The sequence below is a fragment of the Dioscorea cayenensis genome, unplaced genomic scaffold (genome assembly GCF_009730915.1).
Source record: "Dioscorea cayenensis subsp. rotundata cultivar TDr96_F1 unplaced genomic scaffold, TDr96_F1_v2_PseudoChromosome.rev07_lg8_w22 25.fasta BLBR01000809.1, whole genome shotgun sequence".
Lineage (NCBI taxonomy): Eukaryota > Viridiplantae > Streptophyta > Magnoliopsida > Dioscoreales > Dioscoreaceae > Dioscorea > Dioscorea cayenensis.
Window position 1 is genome coordinate 49,385 of NW_024087200.1, and position 24,116 is coordinate 73,500.

The 24,116-nt window shown below is 35.3% G+C and overlaps 1 pseudogene; it reads left to right on the top strand.

Annotated features, from left to right (window-relative positions):
• Window positions 1-3,779: 3,779 nt before the first annotated feature.
• Window positions 3,780-23,124, top strand: LOC120255057 (annotated as a pseudogene).
• The last annotated feature ends 992 nt before the right edge of the window (window positions 23,125-24,116 follow it).

Below are 24,116 nucleotides of genomic sequence, written 5' to 3' on the forward strand. Positions count from 1 at the left end.
GAGGACTGTCCCATCAAATCAGCAACACTTCTACTAGTATCTCTACGAGGAGGCATTCTGCAAGGTAAACCCAAATACAATCAGGTAAACTCAAACAAAAGATCCTATCAGATCAATAGCACATAAGGATACCAAACTAAACATCTGTCAGATCGCCCTAACACACTAAATCAGAAGATTTTTGCTAGGAAACTAAGATCATAGTTAATTGAAATCAACAACTCTCTGATACCACTTAGATTTGTCACGCCTTGAACCTGGAGCATTGACAAATGGCCGCATACCTACAAGATCGTGACCAAGTAGGCACGCAAGGCCTCAAAACCTGTCTCACACTAGATAAACAACCTCTAACAAAGACATTAACTTTCAAGACAACATAGAGGCACAATGCCCGAAATATGATAAAAACAAATAACAAGTGTCTCATATGACATTAAACATAAGACAAAAGTTCTAAGTCCATAACAAAGGAGTTGAGTCCTCATCACAAGGAGATGATGGATGGGAGTAATATCCATTATCAGAATTCTTATCCCGAGATGAATTTCTCTTCAAAGGGCTGCTCTTAGAGTTGATCAACGAATTTGGATGATTCAAATGAATTTGAAATTCATTGGTCAACGAATCTTCAGCAACCTTATCACTAGGCAAATGGGATGTGTACATGGCGCCAAATGAAGTATTAGAATTACGATCTTGAGGCAATTCAATGGTTGTTGAGCAACCACGCTTCACGTCGGCCCTATAGGGCAATAGTATGTCCCCTTCCTAGTTTCTCTCGCAAGAGACTGGAGGAATCCAGGGAGCCTCGACCGGTCTGTCACCAGAGCTCCGGTTCAGTTCATTCGGCAGCTTTTTGCCAACGACATCTGTCATTTCCGGCTGTGTATTTCGATTAGTAAGATTACCAACATCCTCGGTTCCCGTCGAGAGGTTAAGATCAGAGACAAGTTTGATGGTCTCACTGTGAATATCGACTCTGGGAAGGGAGGCAAGGATCTGCTTTCCTTTAGCTGATGAAGGAATTTGGTGTGTGCTGCGGGTAGAAGGGGCTCGTTTAGTTTGCATAGAAGCATTAGACTGAGTGCAGATATTTGAATATTCCTGATCAGTTGAGATCTTCGTCTGAGCTGGTTAAGAGTTAGTTCTTTGAATAACTTTGGAATGAAGAACCGGGGTTCCATCATCTTTAAGACAAACCTTGAAACTCCTAACTCCAACATCCACAATTATGTTTAAAGGAAAATTGATAGTTTCTTTAAGCCTCACCAAAGCCCTCAGATGTTCAAGAGATACATCCTTCTTCTTTTATACAAAGATCATGTCACCAATTGGCTGAAGAACTTCCACAATAGAATTCCAGTTCTAGCAATGCAGAGGAAGATTCAACATCCTTATCCAATTATAGTTGCCGGCCACAATAGCATGGGATCCGAATTCAGGTGCCTAGTGTGCAAGTTTAAGAGAGTACTGACCAAGGTTGGTTTGTAAAGAGATCGGGCTTTTCTTAACAATGGCAGCTGCTACCTTGGCAGTAAATAAGGTGATAATGAAATCATCTCCATAAGGGGTTATATGCTCACATTGATTTGTTTTCAAGTGTTGAGGAAGAGAGTCATGTAGCGATTTAACACTTGCATTGCCAGAGATAACTTTAATGACGATCATTCTTTTAAGGTCTTCTTTTGATTGTATTATAGCTTCCGAGATGGGAAGAGAGACCCTGAATGAGGAGGAGGATGGATGAACAGGTACATGAAATAGTGGCTTCAGAGGGTTATCTTTAGTGAAAGAATGCTTCTTGGTGCTGGGAAGAACCTTCTTAAAAGAAGAAGAAGCTTGAGGAGGTGTTCCGAGAGGACAACAGACATCGAAATGACCTATACCTGAGCATCTTCGACATGTGAGTTGATGTCTGCAGTCTCCCACGTTATGACCTGGGCATAGGCAACGCTTGCAAACCTCACCGCTGTCCGGAGATTGGCGGCGCTTAACAGAAGAAGACGGCCTAGTGGAAGACAAGGACTGAGGGGTTATTAAATGGTGAAGAGCTTCGAACCACTTTGGCAAAGGAAACTCTATCTTTCACCGGGGAGTTTCGCGAAACTGGGACCTCTGCTGGTGTAGGGGAAGTGGGATGAGGAGAGGAAGTGGACGACAGGCGAGCATGACGGGAAAAGGTAGAGTTGTGATGTAGACCTCCACAATTTCCTCGACGGGAGTTGTTGCGGTAACCACTGCGAGCGCCACCGTGAGCTTGTCGATAGCCGCTGTGACCCTCTCGAAAGCCACCAAAGAACCTCATTGTGCTACAGCAATAATGGTTTCATGTTTTTTAAAAATTCTCCCTTCTTCCCTTTTTTTCCTTTTTTTTAATTCTTTCCTTCAAATCTTTCTCCGGCGGACCTCCACCAACTTCCTCCTTCCTAGCCTTCCTCCTCCTTTTTTTTTTATTTTTTTTTCAGTCTTCCCCTTTTTTGAAAGATTTTTCCTATCCTTATCCTCAATCCCAACCCCTCCAGTTGAATCATAATAATAACCTCATCGCAGAACAAGTCAAGAGAAAGAAGATAATATCAAATTTAAAATTTAAAGTTTCAAAAAACAAATTTAAAGTTTTAATTAATTTTTTTCAAAATTTAATTAAAATAGTAAAATCCGGTTTGCCTCGGGATATGTGTTTGGGTACCTCGGGATTTGCATTTCTCAAGTTGCCTCGAATATGAAATTTAGGATCGCCTCGAGATGCGTATTTGGGATATTCTAATATTTGAGATTGCCTTGAGATATGTCTTCTCAATGGTAATCTTATAATTTGTATTTTTTTTTAATCTCGAAATTTGCATTCGAGTCCAAACAATCAAATAAATTATTCTAAAAGGAAAAAAAATCCAAAATTAATTAAGATTGGTACGTTTAAATTTTAATTCTAAATATTTTCATGATTAAGATATATTTGAATTAAACTAGGGTTTGGGTTCTATTAGAACATTGGGTTCCATTGAGACATATGTTATATTATTTATATATAAACAACATACTCTGAAGAGAAATATAACATCAAAAAGGTTTGATAGTCAAAATGAAATACATAGATCAAAATTAGACCATACTATCTTGTCAGTCTTATAACAAGCTGCAAAACCAATGCATGAATTCCTCTAGTAATAAGGACAAAAAACTTCAGTTCCAAAGAGCAAAATGTGGTGTGACACTTGGTAGAAGAAACAAAAAAGATTTTACTGATCTATTTCCGGATGTTGAAACAATTGAAATTAAATGATTGGCTCAGGAGCTTTTGCTATTTTGAGTTAATATGAAAGAGACAAATCATTTAATTGAAATTTACCAGTCAAATATGTAAATCACAATGATGAAAATTATTGCAATATAGTCCTCTAATTATCTTCAGTGATCCTTGTATATCAAGTTTGAAATTTACCCATCATTCCTTGTATATCAAGTTTGTATATCCTTGTATATCATCATTTTTCCCAGAGAAATGATGTTTGATTGGTGGTTGTGATAATAAAATTAGGATTTGATCATTACTAATTACTCTATTGAGATTTTTTAATTAATTTAGTTAAAAATAATTAAAACAAATATTTTAATTATTAAACATATAAAATATACATTATTTTTTTTACACAAATTTATTTTTAATATCATTGCATGGCAACTTTTTATTTTCTGTTCACAAAACTTTCAAAGAAATTTAAATTCCTCTCAATTATTATATTTTTACTTTTGGCGGGAGATTCCCAAAACCCAAATGGCACGTGTTCTTCGCACGAGTGTAAGAAAACCCCAACGGTAATAAAACCCTAGACAATATCTTCAACCTCTCTCCGTTTTCCTAAAAACCCTCAAAACCCTCGCAATGGTGGAAATCTGATTTCCAGAGAGAAGGTTCGTGCTCGCTGGAAATGGCGCTTTCCTCGGTGCTCCGCCTCACCACGCCCTCCCTCATGCGCTGCCGTGTTTTCCTCCCATTGCTACCCGTACATCGTACTGTCTTCTTCCGCACTGGCTCCGATCTCCGGTTTTTATCCGCCGGTGCCCGGAGGTCCGTTCGGCCTACGAGGGCGAAACGGAGGGAGAGGGATGAAGCTGTCGGTGCGGCGGCTGCGGAGCAGAAAGGGGATGATGGTAATGGGGGTTTGATGGTGAAGGAGAAGGATGGCGGAGGAGATGGGAGGGTTGTTCCCACAGAGCTTCATAAGGAAGCTACGGAGGCATACATGGCTTATGCGATGTCAGTGCTTCTTGGCCGAGCGCTTCCTGATGTTCGGGATGGGTTGAAGCCCGTTCATAGAAGGATATTGTGAGCAAGAATTCAATTTTCTTTTGTGCTTCTGTTTAGGTTTTGTGTTTTTATACCTGCGTTTTTGCTAAATTTTTTCTTCATTTGATAGCTTAAATACTTCCCATATGTGGGTTTTCTAGGTTTGCGATGCATGAACTGGGGCTCTCATCTAGGAAACCATTCAAGAAATGTGCCAGAGTTGTTGGAGAGGTAAACAAGAAACGGACTATTTTCTTTTGTTCAGGGTTATTTTATTCCTAGTTGTGTTATAGTGTGCTGTTGCATGTTTTTTTTTAGTTTATGATTTCATACCATTCATCTTGTATTTAGATAAATATTTTTTGGATAAAATAATGTCTGATTGGTTATGTATCTTTTGCAGGTGTTGGGTAAATATCATCCACATGGGGATACAGCAGTTTATGAATCTTTAGTGAGAATGGCTCAGGTTGATATGTCTACATGTCATTTTAGCTTAATTTAACTTGTTAATTCACTCATTCCTTATTAGAACAACTGAAAATAATTTGGTATATGTATGTTGAAAGAAATTTGTGTGGTTTTATAACTAGTGCATTGCGGTGGTCTTAACTTTGTCCAAAAATGCCTCATCTTTTGTAAAATTTAATTAAAGATCTCTGAACAAGTTACAAAAGAAAAGATGATCAAGTTGCAAGTTACGGTCACCTTCTTTGTAGGATTGACTAGCCTTTTGAGTTGAGTGTCATGGTAGCATGGCACCTAAACTCAAAAATCACATGTTGCCTTCCTTCACCATTGGTAGTAATCTTCTTCTTCTTCTTTTCTTTTCTTGTTTTTTTTTTTGTGGGGTTTTATAGGGCACAAATGTGGTTAAATGTATCAGATCTCCTTGCAACCTTGCCCTTGATGGTCTCAACTTCTATTTCCATGATCCTGCACGCACATTCAAGAGCATCCTTAAATCTCAATTTCTGCCATTCAATTTAGAGCTTATGAAAATTATCACAGTGTGATTTTATTTTTCTTCCTGTCATTTTATTCAATTCCTATTACATTGGTTTGAATATTTGTCACCTAGTTTAGGATTATGTAATTTTTTTTTTTTAAATTAATGTGCTTCATCATTGTAGGATTTCTCCTTGCGTTCTCCGCTAATTCGAGGCCATGGAAATTTTGGATCAATTGATGCTGATCCTCCTGCTGCAATGCGATACACTGAATGCAGATTGGAAGTAAGTGGCTCACTACCTATGAGGATGTGTTCTATTCTAGTATGCCGTGTTTTTATGTTCCTTCTGCCTTAAAATCAAACTCCTTGCTGGTTTTATGGAATATATGTAGTCTCATTTAGGTGAGCCTTGAGTCAACTTGCTTAAAGTAATTTCTAATTTATTATGATCCTTGTGAAACATGGACTATTTGGCTATAGGTACTTGCTTTTTGTGCTGCTGATCTCCAGGCCTTAAGTAAACAGATAAATGCTTGTTTATTGTTTTAACAAATAGAGATATTTTTGGAACGTGAAAAATCAAGAACAATTATCCAGCAAGAAATGTCTTATGGCCAAACTGAGTATTGCCTGTAAAGGTTGTAAAAATTTGTGTCGTGTTACATTTCTTTCCATTGGTTGCAAAATCTGCACATAAGTTTGAGAATAATCTTTACCAATAAGTCTATATAATGTTTTACTAGGAAATATGCTCAGAATTTGTGCGTAATTTGTCAAAATTTTGGTAAGATTTTAACATATTTACTCTTGTAACACTCGTCTCTTTTATTGAAGTAGAAGATGGAAATTGAATAATGCCTTGGTTTGTATTCTGATTGTTTGTGTTAATTTGTGTGTTGTACCTATTATGCACTTGTTGATGTACTCACTTTTACACTTCCTGCATTTTTTGATTTGTCTTATGGCCAAACTGAGATTTTAACATATTTACTCTTGTAACTCATCGCTTTTTTTTGAAGTAGAAGATGGAAATTGACTCCTTGGTTTGTATTCTGATTGTTTGTGTTAATTTGTGTGTTGTACCTGTTATGCACTTGTTGATGTACTCACTTCTACACTTCCTGCATTCTTTGATTTGACCATGATAATTCTCATTGCTTGTTTTTTGCCATTCGCAGGCCCTCACGGAAGCCATGCTCTTAACTGATTTAGAACTGGATACGGTGTGGAACCATAATGGGATTTGTGATTTCAGCATGTCTGAGTTTAAAGTCTACTCTTTCTCTGTATCTTCTTATGAAACTGTGGTCTCTACTGTCAGGTTGACTTTGTACCAAATTTTGACAACTCTCAAAAGGAACCATCTCTTTTACCTGCACGTATTCCGACATTATTGTTGAATGGTTCTTCAGGCATCGCGGTATAATTCGAGTCCATTCTTCTGTTGTTATATCTAAAGTATATTCTTTATTGATGCTTCATGCACACAATTTATCATAAATTTGATACTAATCAATTCTTTTTCGCTTTGCCAGGTTGGCATGGCAACCAACATTCCTCCTCACAATCTAGAGGAGCTAGTGGATGCATTATCAGTGTTGATCCATAACCCTGAAGCTACAGTGAGTGCCTTCAACATTTTCTGATTGTTTTCCATGTATATTTTTTGCATTTAAATTGTTGAATATTATTTCAAGGAATCTCATATATACTCATGCTATACATCAATTGCATTCTCAATGGTGGTTTTTATTATTTATTTATTTTTGTCTATTTAGGATGTGGGCTCATTCTGCCCATCAATATTTGCTCAACCTGAGTCTTTCTATAATTGGTATTTATTAAAGCACGAACAAACTGAGAGAATACCATAAAGGTGGCAGTACTGGCTTTTGGTGGTGGTACTGCCATTTCATTTTGTTCTTAAGAGTTCCTTGAAAACTCTAAAAAATTTTGTTCTTAAGTGCCAACAAGACCTGTGGGTGTGGGGGGTGGGGGTGAATATTAGCCAATTATTAGGTAAATACATGTTTGCATTCATAAGGATTTAGTCGCTAATGCATCTTATCCTATCACTTTTTGGTCTTGTTGGTAAGTTTATTGCCTTGAACTTTGTTTTTTCTTGCTGCTATTTGTCTTGTTTGCCAGATATGGTTCAAAATATAGCTTCAGATATTAATTGAATAAAAGCAATAAGTGAAACTATGGTCTTGAGTTTCTTAGTTACAAAATTTATTAATAAGTAATTTCTATCATTAAATTTCTTACAACCGATAGATTTACTGGTGCATTTGAAAGATAACCCAGAAAACAACAGGAACAATTTGATAATTGGTTTGTATGAATTCTATGCTGTTGAGACCATAATTGAGGATAATATTGGGCATTAAGAAGGTAAGATCACAAATTTTTCATCAAAAGATGAGTTGCCTTTGACATCATGACTTTTTTTCTTCTTGATATTGGGCATAAAAAAAATCCTTGGACAATCATCAGGTGTTCTGAACACTATTGGAAATGCTCTTATTTTCCATAAAGATATGTTGGCTTAAGAAGGACTCCGGAGATAATTGAAGTAACTTGTACCTTTGCTAGCAGTAAGCAATCATATGAGCAAGCTTCTTTCTCATTATTAACATCAAATGTCTTCATGCTTTTGGAGTGCTTTACTTAATTCCACTGTTGTTGCAAAGCGTGATCTTTACTTATTTTGTTAAAGCTTCAAGAGCTGTTGGAATACATGCCGGGACCAGACTTCCCAACCGGTGGATTAATCATGGGGAATGTGGGGTATCACAAAACCTACTTTCTTTATATATTGCTGACTCATGTTTCTTATTATTTGGATTGTTTTGTAAACTCTCTGTGTAAACTCTCTGTTATGTTCACTTTGCAAGTATCTTAGAAGCATATAGAACGGGACGTGGCCGCATAATAGTTAGAGGGAAGACTGATGTGGAAGAACTTGATGAAAAAATCAAGCGCACAGCTATTATCATTAAGGAGGTTGGCTTTCCTTTTAACATTTGGATTATTAGCACTAATTCTCACATGTGTGGTTTTGGTATTGGCTTCTTTTTGTCAAAATATATCCTCAGTAAGTCATATTGTGTTTGATACAGGTTCCTTACCAGACAAATAAATCTGCTCTTGTGGAAAAGATATGGAACTTGTTGAAGATAAGGTACCATAGAGACATCCATGTTGTATGTGCATTTATATTTTTCATTGACTAGTTGGTCATAGATTTCTGGCATGCTGTTTATATAAAGCCAGAAAATTTTCTTTGTTTCTCTTTTTTGGGGTTTCTTTAATCAGCTTTGGAATATAATAAGTATTCTGTTCTTCTGAAACTGTCAGCTATTGATGCCCTTAGCTATTATATACTTCAATATGAATATCGGCTGATTGATGAATTGGAGAATGGGATGGTGCTTTCTTAAAATCTTGGATGATCATAATATTGATGTGCTGGTATAGGATAAGCACATAATTGTTTTGAAGAGATGAAATGATATGGTCTTAATGACTACTGATGGAGCTCTGTAGGTTCTCGCTACCTGATCTATATTGCTCTGGAATACTTAAAATTAATTGTGTTTATTGTAAAAATTCATAGTGGAGAGATGTCAGAATCGAACTGGTTTTGGGAATCACATTGATTCTTATTGTGGATTGCAAGTGCCGAAGACCATTGAAAGAATAAATATATGGAGTAGTGAACTTTATGTGGTGTGAGACACACACTGTCAAGGTAGTTAGCCATTGGCAGTCATGTGGTAATCATCAGATTCATGAATACTTGCTGTATCTAAAGAATAAACAATAGAAGTAAATAATGAACTTTGTATACAGCAAGCACACTGTCAAGGAAGTTACTGGGACTTGTGTGGTGATCATAAGATCCATGAAATACATGGCAGTGATTGCATGCATGAGATAGATTTACCATGGATTTTGAACTTGTTGTAGGAGCTGTAATGTATATACTAAGCCGATTTTAAAAAGAAATTATTGCAGAAGAGAGATTTCATATTGTATGTTTTAGCTTATAATCACATGATCTTTGACCACTCTGGGAAATTTTCCTGATATTATCATGTTTTGGTTTAGTGGTATCTCTTGATATTGTCATCTATTTGTTTGGTGGCATATTTTAATATTGTCACCTATTGCTTTGGTGTTGTATTTACAAAAACATCTCTGCAGCTTTCCTCTATTTCTCTTTGTAGTGTTTTCATGGTGATCTTTGAACATGCAGAATTTCTCATGAAATCACCTAATCTAATTGTGCCATTATCTAGGTGCTTGAAGGCATTAGTGATATTCGGGATGAGAGTGATCGTTCAGGAATGCGGATAGTAATTGAGGTTTGTCTTGAAATGTCTTGATACGTGATTGATTGTTGTGCTGCTTGAACTAGTGTTATACTGACTGTGGTTGCAACCTCCCTTCTTAGCTAAAAAGAGCGGCAGATCCATCTATTGTCCTCAACAATCTATTTCGCCTTACTGCGCTTCAGTCTAGTTTCAGCTGCAACATGGTGGGGTGAGTATCATATGGTTCAAAATCTATGTTTCTTCAGAATATGCTAGCTGTATCCAAAAGTGAAACTTGATTGCAGCATGGACACACATATATATGTGTGAGATGTCTTTGGGAAAAATATTTGAGAATCAAAGATGTGACACGTGTATATTTGTGAAATTCAAAGATGTTTTCCTGCCATCTATGAGATTCTTGACAACTCTCTTGATTTGTTATTGTTTTTGATGATGTTTTGCAATTCCTTTGGTATAGCATTTTTAAGTGTTATTTCTATTTCATTGTCGCTTTTGGGTAATAGTCTACACAAGTGGATCTTTCATGCCATTATTTTATTTATTTGTTTATGCTTCAGCATTTTTCTACTAGACCCAGAGACTAATTTACCCAGCATAATTTGAAAGATGGATAATCACCATACATGGTCTGTCCCTGTGTAATACAAGTATTTGAAGGACAGTATATTTATGATTAACTTAGAATTTTTGGATAAAAAATTTTAAGTGGACATTGCTGTCTTAACGCATCCACTGGAAAAATTTTCTTAAAAACCTGTCATGTACAAACTGGTTTTAATGACATAGTGATTGCATGATGCTTTACAGATCGCAGTTTGTTGGAGAAATGTATGGCTGTCAGGAAGTAACTGAACTAAAGTCTTGCCTTTTAACAAGTGCAATTGCATTTAATTATCAAGTTTAACAAAGTTTAGTGTATGTTTCTAGAAGATTGACTATACTGTGTATGGGTGAAGTGGAAAAGCAATTGTTATACGTAAATAAGTACTTATAATGACTAGTGTGTCTTGCTTATTTGCACTTCAATTGCATTTTAAATTTCAACTTTAACAACTTCTAAGGTACACCAGAGGATTATGTCTAATAACAAGTGTAAATTCTATTTGAGCAATGTACAGTAGTGCCTTCACCAAGCTCCCATTTTTTGAACTATAGTTGTGATGATTTACCCTAGATTAGTCGTTTGTGCAAAGGGTCTTAGAATGTAAAAATTGCAAGAGCAAGAGGAGGCAATGATAAACTATGTGGATGAAATCTTGTTGTGTTAGTGAGCAATCTTACGCCTTTATTTTGTTGCTGCTGGCAGTGAGGCGCATTGTATTTCTTTTGTTCAATGAGTGTAAATGAACTTTTTCTTTATCTGTTTTATTTTTGAGAAATTTGCAATTCATGCTTATCAATATTTAAATGATCCTTTTTTTTATATAGCATTCTCAATGGACAGCCAAAGTTAATGGGGTTAAAAGAATTGCTTCAGGTATTCCTGTTCAACATCTTTCATGGTTTCACTAGCACTACTGTCGCATTACCTGCTTCTGATGGGAAACTTCTAGATAATTATTCTCATGTGATGATATGCTTACGTATAGTTGATGATTATATTGTACTTGTGATTTATTACTTATTGTTCAAGAAAATAACTGTTTACTATGTCAGAAATTATTGAAATATCAAGTAAAATCACACAACTGAACTGTAATTTCACTTAATTGTATGGTTTTTCAGGCCTTCCTTGACTTCAGATGTTCTGTTATTGAAAGACGCAGTTAGGTTTAAGCTGTCTCAAAGCACAGGAAAGGAAAACATATTGTGGGAGGTATTAATCAGATATTAGAAGATATGTTGTCCATGCTTTTCACTCTGATGCAACCTGATATTTTTCTTCTTTTTCTTTTTCATTTATTTTTATTTTTCAGGGAATTATTGTGGGCCTTGATAATTTGGATGCCATCATCAATTTAATTAAGAAAAAACCTCAAGCAATGCTTCTGCTGAGCTAGTTTTGGTAAACGGTAAGAATTAGAGCTTTTGCTTTTATTGTAATGAGGATGCATTATGTCTCAAAATAGAATTCTTTTCACTTGGGTGGTGTGACTGATGGCTTGTGTGTATCAATTGTCACATCCTATCTAACAGTCTGTATTCTAGAATGAGAATGAGCATACCCAATCCCATCCCAACTTCCATTCTCATTCCCATTCCATTCCCTCCATTCCATGATACCAAGCATGGCTTTGCCAAATTGAATCTCTCGATACTTTTCAAAGACAGTCATTAATCAAATTATTGTTTTCATTTGTCTATGTAGCAGTTTATTCACAAAAAATTGGGTCACCCACAGAGCAATTATTTGCAAGACTATATGTATAAACTGATTTTTGATTACTCTGTCAACATGAACCCAACTTAACTAGTGCCCCCATCCAAGTAATTTTAGAGAAGAAAGGGCTTGTTGCAAAACCTAGAACAGCAACTAGTGGCTTTGGAGATTGGCTCTTTTGATAATTCTGTTTAAGCTCATTCAACTGATGGGAAATTCTGGATTTCTATATTATCACTGAAGCGATTTGCAACTCGTTTGCTTGAGATGCTCAGTATAGTGATCCATGCTGGTCATTTACACTGCAAATCTTGAAGGCATTTTCTTATTCTTATACATCTTCTGCCTGACGTTTCTTAGGGAACACTACCATTTTCTGCTCATCGTGTACAAATTTATCCTCTTTACTTCATCGCCCTGTTGAGAGATGAACATGCCAACTCCACTGGCTGGCTGTACATTGCAGTAAATTGGTGGCAAAAATCCATTAATAATTTATTCAGCACCACCCTGCCTATTTAAGCTTTGTTAGTTTGTTTTTATTACAGTAGAGTTGGGATGCTTTTGGAACCTCTTTTGCAGCTTCAGATCTACCTTCTGTATATATTGAATTTTGGCTGCATTTTGTGATATATTATTATTCCCTATTCCACTGCCATGAATTTTGTATGGTAAAACAAAATCAAATTTTCTTATGTGTTTATATCCCTATTTTGTGACATAATATCATTCCCGATTTGGCTACTAATGCAGAGGCAAGGTCAGATAAACTACTTTGGTTTTGGTGGGATGCATATTTTTATGACATCATATGAGGGTAGTTTGAATAATCCATTTTGGGCAACCCTTGACTGTTCTAATGCATGCCCATGACTAGGATTTGTTGCTTGACATGCATTTTAAACCCTGATATGTTGCGTTGCTTTCATTATAGGTCATCTAGATTGAGAACTCCACACTGCTTGATTTTGGTCTAGACATGTTAGTCTATATATAGAGAGAGATATAAATACCTGTTTGGAGTCATCATTCATTTTGATAAAGTAAAATGAGTATGAAATCCTACACAATTTCACTTATGTACGTGAGATATATTAAATTAAGCTTCCAAATTCTAATAATAATTAATAACTACATATTTGAACTTGGGGTAAGATTTAACTTGAATCTCCTGGATAATGTTCCCTGGAATTTTTTTGTTTGCTTGGCCTTTGTTACGTTGTTCATGAACAAAATTGTTGTCTGTGAATCCTGTTCACAACTTTCCGATCGCAAAAGTTATTTCAAATAACATTATAGTTATTTTTATTGTAATGATTGATTTTCTATTTATTTTAAACTGTATAAAATTCATTCTCTCTCGTATGATGCACTCTTATTTATTCCTACACATCACCAATAGGCTAATTATTAATGATTTCCTGATTCAGAATACAATTTATCTGAGAAGCAAGCTGAAGCCTTATTGGACATTACACTTAGAAAACTACTTCCTTTGAGAGGTGAATCTTTTCTTTTCTTGGTACAAATTTTCATTTTTTTGGAGTGAAAGTTTTCTACTCTTTGTTTTATTATTCATAATGGAATAATGCACTGTGCAGAGGAAGAGGTTTGTTGATGAACATAATTCGTAATGGAACAAATTTCAAAGCTAAATGAGCTTTGTCCAAGTAAAAACTCATTTTTGAGGTAATTTAATCTAGTTACTTTATATCATTGTTATTTTTCATTTATTATTATTATTATTATTATATGTATTATTATTAGTATTATTATTGCTTTGAAGTTCATTTTAGTGTCATCTCTGGATTATTTTGGGTTAGCTATCTTTGAGTGACACAAGAATAATATGAAATATTCTATTGAGAACTCCTATCTTGTTACCTTAACCTTTTGTTTGGTTGGGTATAAGCAGTGTACTAACACTGGCAATCCATGAATTTGTATTCGAATAGCAACTCACATGATCAATTACCAAACTACTATTCTACTTCTTAACTTAGTTAAATAAACATGATCAAGTTATTTACCCAAGTTAAAATACTCCACCAACTTAATTAAATCCTAATAAGTGTTTTGTAGAGTTGCTAGTTGTGAGAAAAGAATACTTTCAATTCTTATTCAAAGAAGAAAGAAAACTACACTTCTCTTATAGGCACATTGCACCCTATAAGAGAATGATTTACAACTGTATATCAATATAAAATAATCATATTCCTATAATAATGTTTGTGCCTGAAAATTAGGCAAAACTTATGGCTTTCTTATCTCTAAAAAGCAGCCGGCATATTCCTGAAAATCAGGGATTCTTCTACACTCCCCCTCAAGCTGGTGAATGGATATCCTCCATTCTAAGCTTGCTAATAATATCTTGAAACACAATGATCGACAAATCCATTGTGACTATATTTGCTATCTGGTCCTTTGTTGAAACAAATTGAGTACAGATTAGGCCACTATCAAGTTTCTCTTTGATGAAATGTCTAGCGACTTCAACATACTTTGTTCGATCATGTTGCACGGGATTATGAAGGATACTTATTGCTGATTTGTTGTCGCAGTATAATCTCATTGGACCTTCCCATTTTATCTTCAAATCACTAGGAACTATTTTTAACCATAAAAGCTCATATATTTCTAGCACTCATTGATTTGAACTGAGATCTTGCTACTACTTTTTGCTTTTTACTCCATGGCACAAGATTACCACCCAAGAAAGTACAATAACCTCAGCTAAGCTCCTGTCAACTAATGAACTTGCACCAATGCATGCTAGTGGTGGTTTCTAAAGTCAAGCTCTATCCATTCTTGAACAAGATCCTCTCCCCAGGTTTGCCCTTTAAATACTGTAAAGTTTTGTATACTGCCTTAAAATGCATTTCTTTAGGATTGCGCATAAATTGGCTAACAACATTCATTGCAAATGCAATATCTGGTCTCGTATATACAACAAGTCTTTGATAAGAACCTTTATCCACCATGGAATCATCTGGAGCATCACATAATCCATGGTTGAACTTAAATGGGGTGTGTTGGCTTGCTACCCAACTTCCCTACTTCCTTTTAATATGTCCAACACATTTTGTTGTAGAAATAGAAATTCCTTGCTTTGAATACACAGTGCAAATATCTAGAAAGTATTTTAACTGCCCAAGCTCTTTGATATCAAATTCCTTTAGCAAGCACATTTTTAAATTATTCATCTCTTCTGAGTCATTGTCTTTAACTATAATATCATCCACATATACCAATAATGTTGTCACTGCTGCTAACTTTGAGTGTCCCACAACGAAAGTATGGTTTCTTTGACTTTGCTTATATCATAAGGTAATCATTGGCTTAGTGATCCATCCAAACTAAGCCTTTTGTGATTGTTTAAGTCCATATAGAGCTTTCTTCAATTTACACCATTTTTTTTTTAGATTCAAAACCAAGAGGAATCTCCTCACCATGAAGAAAAACATTTTTTTACGTCAAATTGTTGTAGATTCCACCCAAAATTGGTTGCGAATGATAATAAGACTTGTACCGTACTCATCTTCGCAGTCGAAGCAAAAGTTTCAAGGTAATTAATGCCGTATGTTTGAGTATATACTTTTGCAACCAACCTTGTATCTTTTTATAGAACCATCAAACCTATACTTCACTGTGAAAACCCATCTACATCCAAATAACTTCTTTCCTTTTGGTAATTTAATCAACTCCTATGTTTTGTTTTTTCTAGAGCCTCTATCTCCACTTTCATGGCATCTTTCCACATCCTGCTCTTATTGCCTCGAATAGATTTTTCAGAATGGGAATTGCATGAAGATTGCTAAGGAAGGGCCTATGAGTTTGGGATAGGTTTTGATAAGTCATGAACAAGTATAATGGATGCTTTGTGCAAGTCATAGTTCCTTTTTGCAGGGCAATTGGTAGATTACCATTACTATGTTGGTCAGGTTCATCAATGCATTGAGAAAGGTCAATTGGAGGTATGATGATTTCAGGCTGGAACTTATTTCGAGTGGTTGAACAACAGCTTGAAAAGGAAATTGCACTTGCACAGATTGAGAGAGAGGTATTTTCTTCCTAGAATACCTGCAATGGTTTAGTATTGCCTTGTTTTCCTGTATCTTTCATTATTCTACTAGATCTAGGAGACTCAGTAAGTGGTGTGGACTCAAAATGAATAGGTTCCTGGTTCAACAGAAAGCGAGTAGACTCAACAAGTAGGATTTTTGACAATCTCCAACTGAGATATGTTGACAAGGAAAAATCAAGAAAAAGCTATGTTGGCTAGGAAGTCGAGGGAAGAGTCCATTGTTCTATCATTACTTGGTCTCCCTGAAGATAGGGAATGCTGAAAAAGCCTGTTTAGATAGTAACATTGGTGAAACAAAAATTTTTGTAGGTGGATGAAAAACATTTTGTATCGTGTGGAAGAATACCCAACAAAAACACGTCGAAGAGCTCGTGGATCAACTTTGCCCTTGTTTGGTCAGTGAATATGAACAAAAGCAACACTTCCAAAGATTCTATGAATAAGATTTTCTTGAGGCACTAAAGTTTGGCAAAAATATTTTGAGAACATCTATTGGACATTTGAAATCAAGAACCTTTGTTGGAAGCCTATTAATCAAATGGGCAGCGGTTAAGACGACTTCTCCCCAATATTGTTTAGGAACATTTTTTGAAACAATAATGCTTTTATAGTATTTAGAAGATGACCATTTTTGCATTATACTACACCGTTTTGTTGAGGTGTGGTAACATGAGGATTCATGAATGATCCCTTCTTTTACAAAGAATGGAGAGAGTATTTGATTAAAATATTCTTTGGCATTATCAAAATGAAATCTCTTAATTTTAACATCAATTTGAGTTTAATCATGTTATAGAATTTGGAAAAACAGTGCTGGCTTTTGATTTATTTTTCAAAAGTTAAATCCACATTACTTTAGTACAATCATTAATAAATGATACAAACCACCTAGCACCAGAAATATTTGGAGTTGTAAAGCGTCCCCAAATATCACTATGAATGAGTTGAAAAGGAATATTAGTTCTGGCATTGCTTAATGAGAAGGAAACACGTTTGTGTTTTGCAAGTTCACAAACATTGCAATGAAAAGACTAATTACCAACCCTTTAAAAATGGAAGGAAACATTGAGTTAAGGACTTTAAAAGATGAGTGACCTAACGACGATGATAAAGCCACGTGAGTTCTATCGGTAAAGCCAATGATTAGAGGCATCGGAGGCACAATGCCCTCGACACCTATTCTCAAAATTTAGTAGGTAGGACGGGCGGCGATTTGCTTTTGGTGAGCCACGCCACATAATTGAGGATGCCATGGGGGAATGTCCTGCAGGTATAGTAAGGGAAGGACGCCTCCTCCCCTCATGGGTGAAGGTGTGGGCACGCTCGCTATGCCGCCGGTGGAAATTTATTTTTATTGGACATGACAGACTCAGAAAGGAATGATGTAGGCTGGGAAACATTGAGTTAAGGACTTTAAAAGACGAGCGACCTAAAAATTTATTATTATTGAACATGACAGACTTAGAAAGGAATGATGTAGGCGGGGAATTTCAACCCTAATCTTTTCTCACTTTTGATTTTCCAGGTAATAAAGACCTTTCTCACTAACAAGTCCAATCATCCTCTTTGTGCCTTGTTCCTAAAACACACAATGTGAAGGTGAAAACATTACTTGACAATTAAAACCTTTAGTAAGTTTTTGAACAGAAATAAGATTTGCAAATAGTTTTGGAACATGAAGGACATTTTTAAGGGTAATGGAATTGCTTAACTGAATGTCTCCTTGGCCTATTACAGTGGTAATAGACTCATTACCTATGGTTAAAATGTTTGGAAGAACACATCATGTGATTTTCTCCAGAATCAATTACCCACATACATTGTTGGAGAATTTTTTTCCGAGACAATAGCAAAACAAGAAGAGGAAAACATACTTGAAAAGTCTAGTGAGCATGTACTCACTGAAGGTGGTTTCTCAAGAGACCCCAATAAGGCTGTCAGCTTCTCAATTTCTTCCTTGTTGAACTCAGATGTTGAGATTTGTGGATTGTCTTCAATGCTTGGCTGAATGCTGCAAAAATGTGCTTGTCTTCTATGAAAACCCTCCAATTATTCATTGAGGAGCCTGCCATTGAGTTTCCAACATTGCTCTCTCATGTGGCAATGCTTTTTGCAGTAAGTGCAAAAGAGAGATTCCTTATTAAAGAGCGTGGATGGATATGAGTTTTTAACACATTTAGTAGGTTATGATAGAGCCTGATTTCTTAAGTCCTGCAATTTTTAGACATGAGTGTAGAGCCATCTTCCATTTGAGTTTCAAGCATGACACCTTGCCCTTTTAGCCTGAATGATAAATATAGTTTCATTCAATACGGGCAGGTCTTCCTTCCCTAAAATCTGCTCTCTCGCAGTGTCAAATTCTACATTGAGGCTGGCTAAAAATTCATGGATACACTCATTTTCTATGAATCGTTTAAGAATTGCTGCATTCTGACTGCAACTCATTTGAATGCATTGATAATGATCCATCTCCTGCCATAAACCTTGCAAGTAGTTAGAGTATTCTGTGATAGATTGATTCCCTTGCTTGGTTGTTGAAGCTTCATGTACTTTAGAATATGTATATCTAATAGCATCTTAAATCTCCTTAGCACTACCAGGAAACATACATGTATCACTTATCTCTGGAAGCATTGCACAACCATGACATCACCATTGAATCTGGCTTATTTCATGCTTCAAATCTAGGACCTTCTTTTTAAGGGCCTGTTTCAAATTAATGACTCAACTTTCCTCTATCTTTGAAGAACGTGCAGACTAGTCGTAACCACATCAAATAATTTTTTTCATTCAATTGATATATCGCTTGGATGTTCTGCAAATCTCCTAGTGAAGCAGCAACTGGACTCTCCATTGTAGGAGCATCTGAACTAGAACTGGTTTCAGCAAATTTTGACGTCATTGCTTGAAAGGATTCCGAAAAAAGAAAAAAAGTATAGGTGAAACAAGCAAAAAAGAAAAAAGAAAAAGAAGGAATTCAATTAAAGAGAAGACAAATGCAGAATGAAAAATATCCTCCAAGAAAGATTTAACAGGTCTGATGCCATGCTAGGGTTGTTAGCTATGAGAAAAAGGATACTTTCAATTCTTATTCAAAGAAGAAAGAAAAATAAACTTCTCTATAGGCACACTGCACCCCATGAGGGCACATATTTATAGTGTATATCAATATAAATGAATTATATCCCCATAATAATGTTTTGTAGCTTGAAATCAGGCGAAAAACTTATGGATATCTTATTTCTGAAAAGCAGCCTGCAAATTCCTGAAAATCGGGGATTCTTCTACATGTTTCAACCTCGGAGTAATTATTTTTAATTAAGTTATGTGTGAGTATGTAATTATAAGCTTTAATTTTTGTCTATTTGTTAGTAACAATATTTCCATGAATTAGTTTGCAATTACTAAAGACCTTTGTTAATTTCCTTTGAAGAAATTATTTGACATTGAGAATAAATAAAAATAGAAGAATATCATTTTGACCTTCTTAAAAGTATTTATGTCAGTCCACTATTTATATATTTCCCACTTATACATCAACCAATACAAATGTATCATATTATTTCCTTTTCCCTTCCAAAACATCATATCCCAATACTCAGAAAGGTTTCTATTAAACCTAAACCTTATATTCCAACCAAGCAAAGTTGTGCGCCATGTGCAAATGGGAAAGTGTTACCTAGTTTATTTATTTTAGCATGATAACAATTATCATATTGAAACTTAAAGACTGATGCAAGTGATAAAGAATTTGAGTTCTTGTTGTGGCTGTGCAATGTTGATAATGTCAAACTGGAAAGATACTTCCTCTTCCTAGTTACGGCAAGAAAGCAAGCCACATTAGCTTTGTGGTATTTTCTTAAATATTGTTTCAAAAATCAATAATTAAAAGGACTTCAAATTAGAAAAATGTTCAAAAGAGAACATGTACCGTGCCTAATATGTACCAGTAGGATGCTGGAATTTTATGCCCTTGAAAGAGAGTTTTGGTTATAGTGTTTGTGTCTGTTAATAGGCCCACCTGTTCATGCGAAGCTGTTCTTTTGTCTGCTGAACTTTCTGTTTTGTAATATCGCTGTGCTTTTTCTGCACGAGCTTTAACTGGCCTTGCTCCATGAGTAGTTATAGGAAGACCTTACAACCAAAAAACCTGGTTCTTAGACTGTAGGTTTGGGATTTTGAGCCGTTGATATTCTCCGAAAAAGAGTGTTTCATTTATGATTGCCTTTAGGACCTTGGAGATCTTTAATTTTTCTATTCAAAACTTGTAAAAGTCTTGGAATTTTTGATCCAATATGTGTGAAATAAAATGACTGATGGTTATGTATTCTGTGTTGTAACATGAGGTTCTGATTACATTGATAACCCCTGATTACCAAGTTAGCAGGACTCTGCAGACCTGATCACAGAATTTTCTGGCAGCACATTGATGCCAACCATTTCTCCCCACTGCTGTCATATTCTAGATGGGCGCGAGTATTCCATTGAGGAGCAAATCCAGTTAATATATAGGGCTACGCTGACCTTTGATTCTTGAGTTTCAGTGGTCAGCAAAAGGATGGCTCGGAGTTTCCACTGGATGGTATCCTGTGAAGGTTGTAAGAGTGTTGGATGCAAACCAAATAGATATTATGGGGACTTGTTTCAACCTAAAAGGTTAAGCTGATGGAAGACCCAAACTTATATGGCCCCAGTCCAAGTTGATTACATTTAACTGATATGAGATTGTGGGATTCTAATGCGGGATTTCTGACACAGATTAGTCTTTGTGTAGCAACATTATGAACAAATAGTTAATTCTGTTAGATGTGAACTAAACATATAACAATGTAATAGCCACATTTTCATCGCAAAAGCTTAAGTTGATAGGGTGAGAGAACTAGACTACTGTATTATAGTCCAAGTTCACTATATTAATCAATATAAGAAGATAAAGTAAGTCCAGTGTGCGACCAGTTGATCACTCCCTCGTGTATGGCTTCGCTGAGTGGTAGAGGTTTCAATCCCAATAATTACTTTCTGTGAATTTTATGGAATTAAAGAGATTTGGATTCTAGAGTGGATCAATGCTGTTGGATTGTGTGTTGTTTTTGTTTTTATCTTTTAATGTCTCACATTGTGATATTGAAATTTATTTATACTAAAAATCTGGATGTATGTTAACACTGTAGTGTTATGTGCAATCTCCCTTGTGTATGGCTTCGCTGGTGTTGTTTCGATCCCAATACTAATTATTTTCTGTGAATTTTATTGAATTAAGAGATTTGATACTGTGGTAGGATCACTTTCTTTGCTGTTGGATTGTGTGTTGTTTTGTATTGCCTAATGTCTACATTGTGATATTGAATTTTATTTGTACTAAAAATCTGGATGTGTTGTTAACACTGTAGTGTTATAGTGCTTATGCGCATGAAATATTCTGTTGGGTCCATTTGATGTTCCTAGAAAATTGAAGCTTTATGGTATCACAGAAGCTTGTTTTGTTTATTTTCTATTGTTTCCAGCTAATAGAACAAGAAGCAATTGAGCTAAAGAATAGAATTTGGAACTCAAGACGCTCAGTATGGAGGAGTCCAAACAGCGCCATCTTGATGATATTGATGTAATCTCCGAAATGAAGAAATGCTTCTTGTAAGTCATGCAACTTTACTTTGTTGCTTGTCAACGATATTGCCTTGAGTGTGTAAAGAGTGATGACTTTGGTGATGGTCTATCAAATGCTGAATAGGCATTTAGTGAAAAGGGGCTATGTGAAAGTAGAATGAAACCAAACACTTTTAACTTACAACATCGTAAGGGCCACCTGGAAAATCTGTTGGAAAGATGCGTAGTAAACTGATCTGATGACCGACTTTCTTTGTCTGTCATGCACATGACTTCATATCCTGTATTTCGTGTGTAATATTTTTAATTGTGAATTCTATGTAGACTGGTGTGCCTGTTAACATCTTTTATTTTCAATATCTTGTTAGGCATAGGTATATACAGGTAGAATTCATCTTTAACTATCAATGAAGATTATTTCTTTGATTATCTTGCTATGGTTAATTCTTACAACTTTTGTCAAGCACGCTTCTGATGTGTAGAGGTATGCCATGTAGTGGATACTAGATAGACATCCAGGGACTTGGAAATATGGAAAAAACTATTTGACCAGTTTGCTATATGCATCTTATTTTTCATTATCATCTGAGTGTGATTTCACATCTATCTGCTCTTTGTTGTATTTTCTGATTACTTTAGTAGTTTTTTAAAACATCTAAAGGTGGTAATTTTCAGTATCGACATCAAAATAAAACTCTGATTTTTCTGTTCCATCTCTCTAAAAAAGTCATACCTATGTTCTAGGATAAACAGCTGTTTTGCGACATAATTTTATGGTCTTTTTTTATATGCCTCAGTTCTAGTCTTTATTATAGACATTTATATGCATGCAAGAATATATTATGGCAGGCATATTGATATTAAGTGGGAATTTTATCTTGCACAATTTTGAATTAGTAAAAATCATAGCTTCCAATTGCTATTAACTGATAAAAACATAGTTATGCAATAGTAATTAATACACAAGGGATTAATATATGGAGCTCATATTGCAGTGATAGAGGATGTGTACTCAGCTCGGGCTTATAGGATACCTGAATGCACTCGGACTGCAGCTGGCACTCCATTAGTCCAGGTGTGTTAATTTTCTTGTGCTCAATGATCTAATCGTAGGCTATCTGAAGTTTTAACTGTGATTTTATTCTTTTGTGTTTCTGGTATCCAGTTCTTGTCACTGTCTGATGGTGAAGGATAACCTCTGTGATTCCTGTTAGTGAATTTGCTGGTGATCAGTACCTGCTCATGCTGACTGTGAATGGTTTTATCAAGAAAGTTCCTTTAAACGTTTTCTCTGCAATTAGAACAACAGGAATTATCGCAATACAGCTGGTTTGCTACCTCTTCTCAATGCACTTGTTGACTATTTATATTTCTTCATTTATAATCTTACTCTTTGCCAGGTTCCTGGTGATGAGCTAAGATGGGTCCGCCGTTGTGCTGATGATGACCTTGTTGCAATAGCTTCGCAGAATGGAATGGTTATTGTAAATTCTTGTAACATGGTGAGAAATTATTTAATTCTAAATTCAAGTACATTTATTTATTTATAGAGATTCTAAAATGGTTTTGGAGATAAGATGGAAAAAAAAAAATGCTTGTACAGAAACATAAATCAGGGACATAGAATAAATAGTAGTCTTTTCCTCAAAGTCAGACATTGGGTTTAAGGAAATCTACTGTTAGTAATTGTACATAGTGCTTATAGGTTTTAAAAAGAATATGCTCAGCTTGATAAAAACCACAGAGTGACGTATGCTTGATGATAGTGTCCTTTTGTTTACAATGTGCACACTTGGATCTGTTATGCTCTTCATATGCAATTAGAAGTCCTTCAATTTGGATGGTATGGGATATACAATAAATGAAGGATATCTGGAGAAATAAGAACTTCAAGAGATCACCTGCAATGAGATAGTCTTCTTGATGAATGTGCCAAATGTTTTGATGATTATATTAAAATGAATGTTAGCTAATACTACTTGTTATTTGCATTTATTTTAAAAAAAATTATAGCCCTCAAGCCTTTTTCTAATCTAATGTTTTGGCCAGGAAGATCATGTGCAGAATGGAAAAGACCAATTTGATAACCTTCCATTTGACTTCTACCTTGTCTAATAGGTCCTCTTTCATGGGTTTTAATTTATATATTAGAGAGAGAATTTATTGAATTTTTATCAGATATGAAATAAAATGCTTGTTTTAGTTGTCTCCGTTTTTAGGTTGGTGACTTGTTATGGTTCCTCTAATTACTTCAATCTATATACTTCTCCTGCTCCTTTTTATCTGTCATGAATAACCGAATCTCACATACTAAGAAAGTTGGTTATTTCACATAATTTAATAAAAATTAGTTATCTTTCCAAAATTACCCTAATTTATATCTTCTCATTTCTCTCCCATATTAAATTTCAAGAAGAGAATTGAATAAAGTGTCGGGTAATTTGGAAAAAATAATAAATGCTTCTTGATGTTTAAAAAGATGATAAAAAGGAATACATGCTTATGATGATAAAAGAATTGAG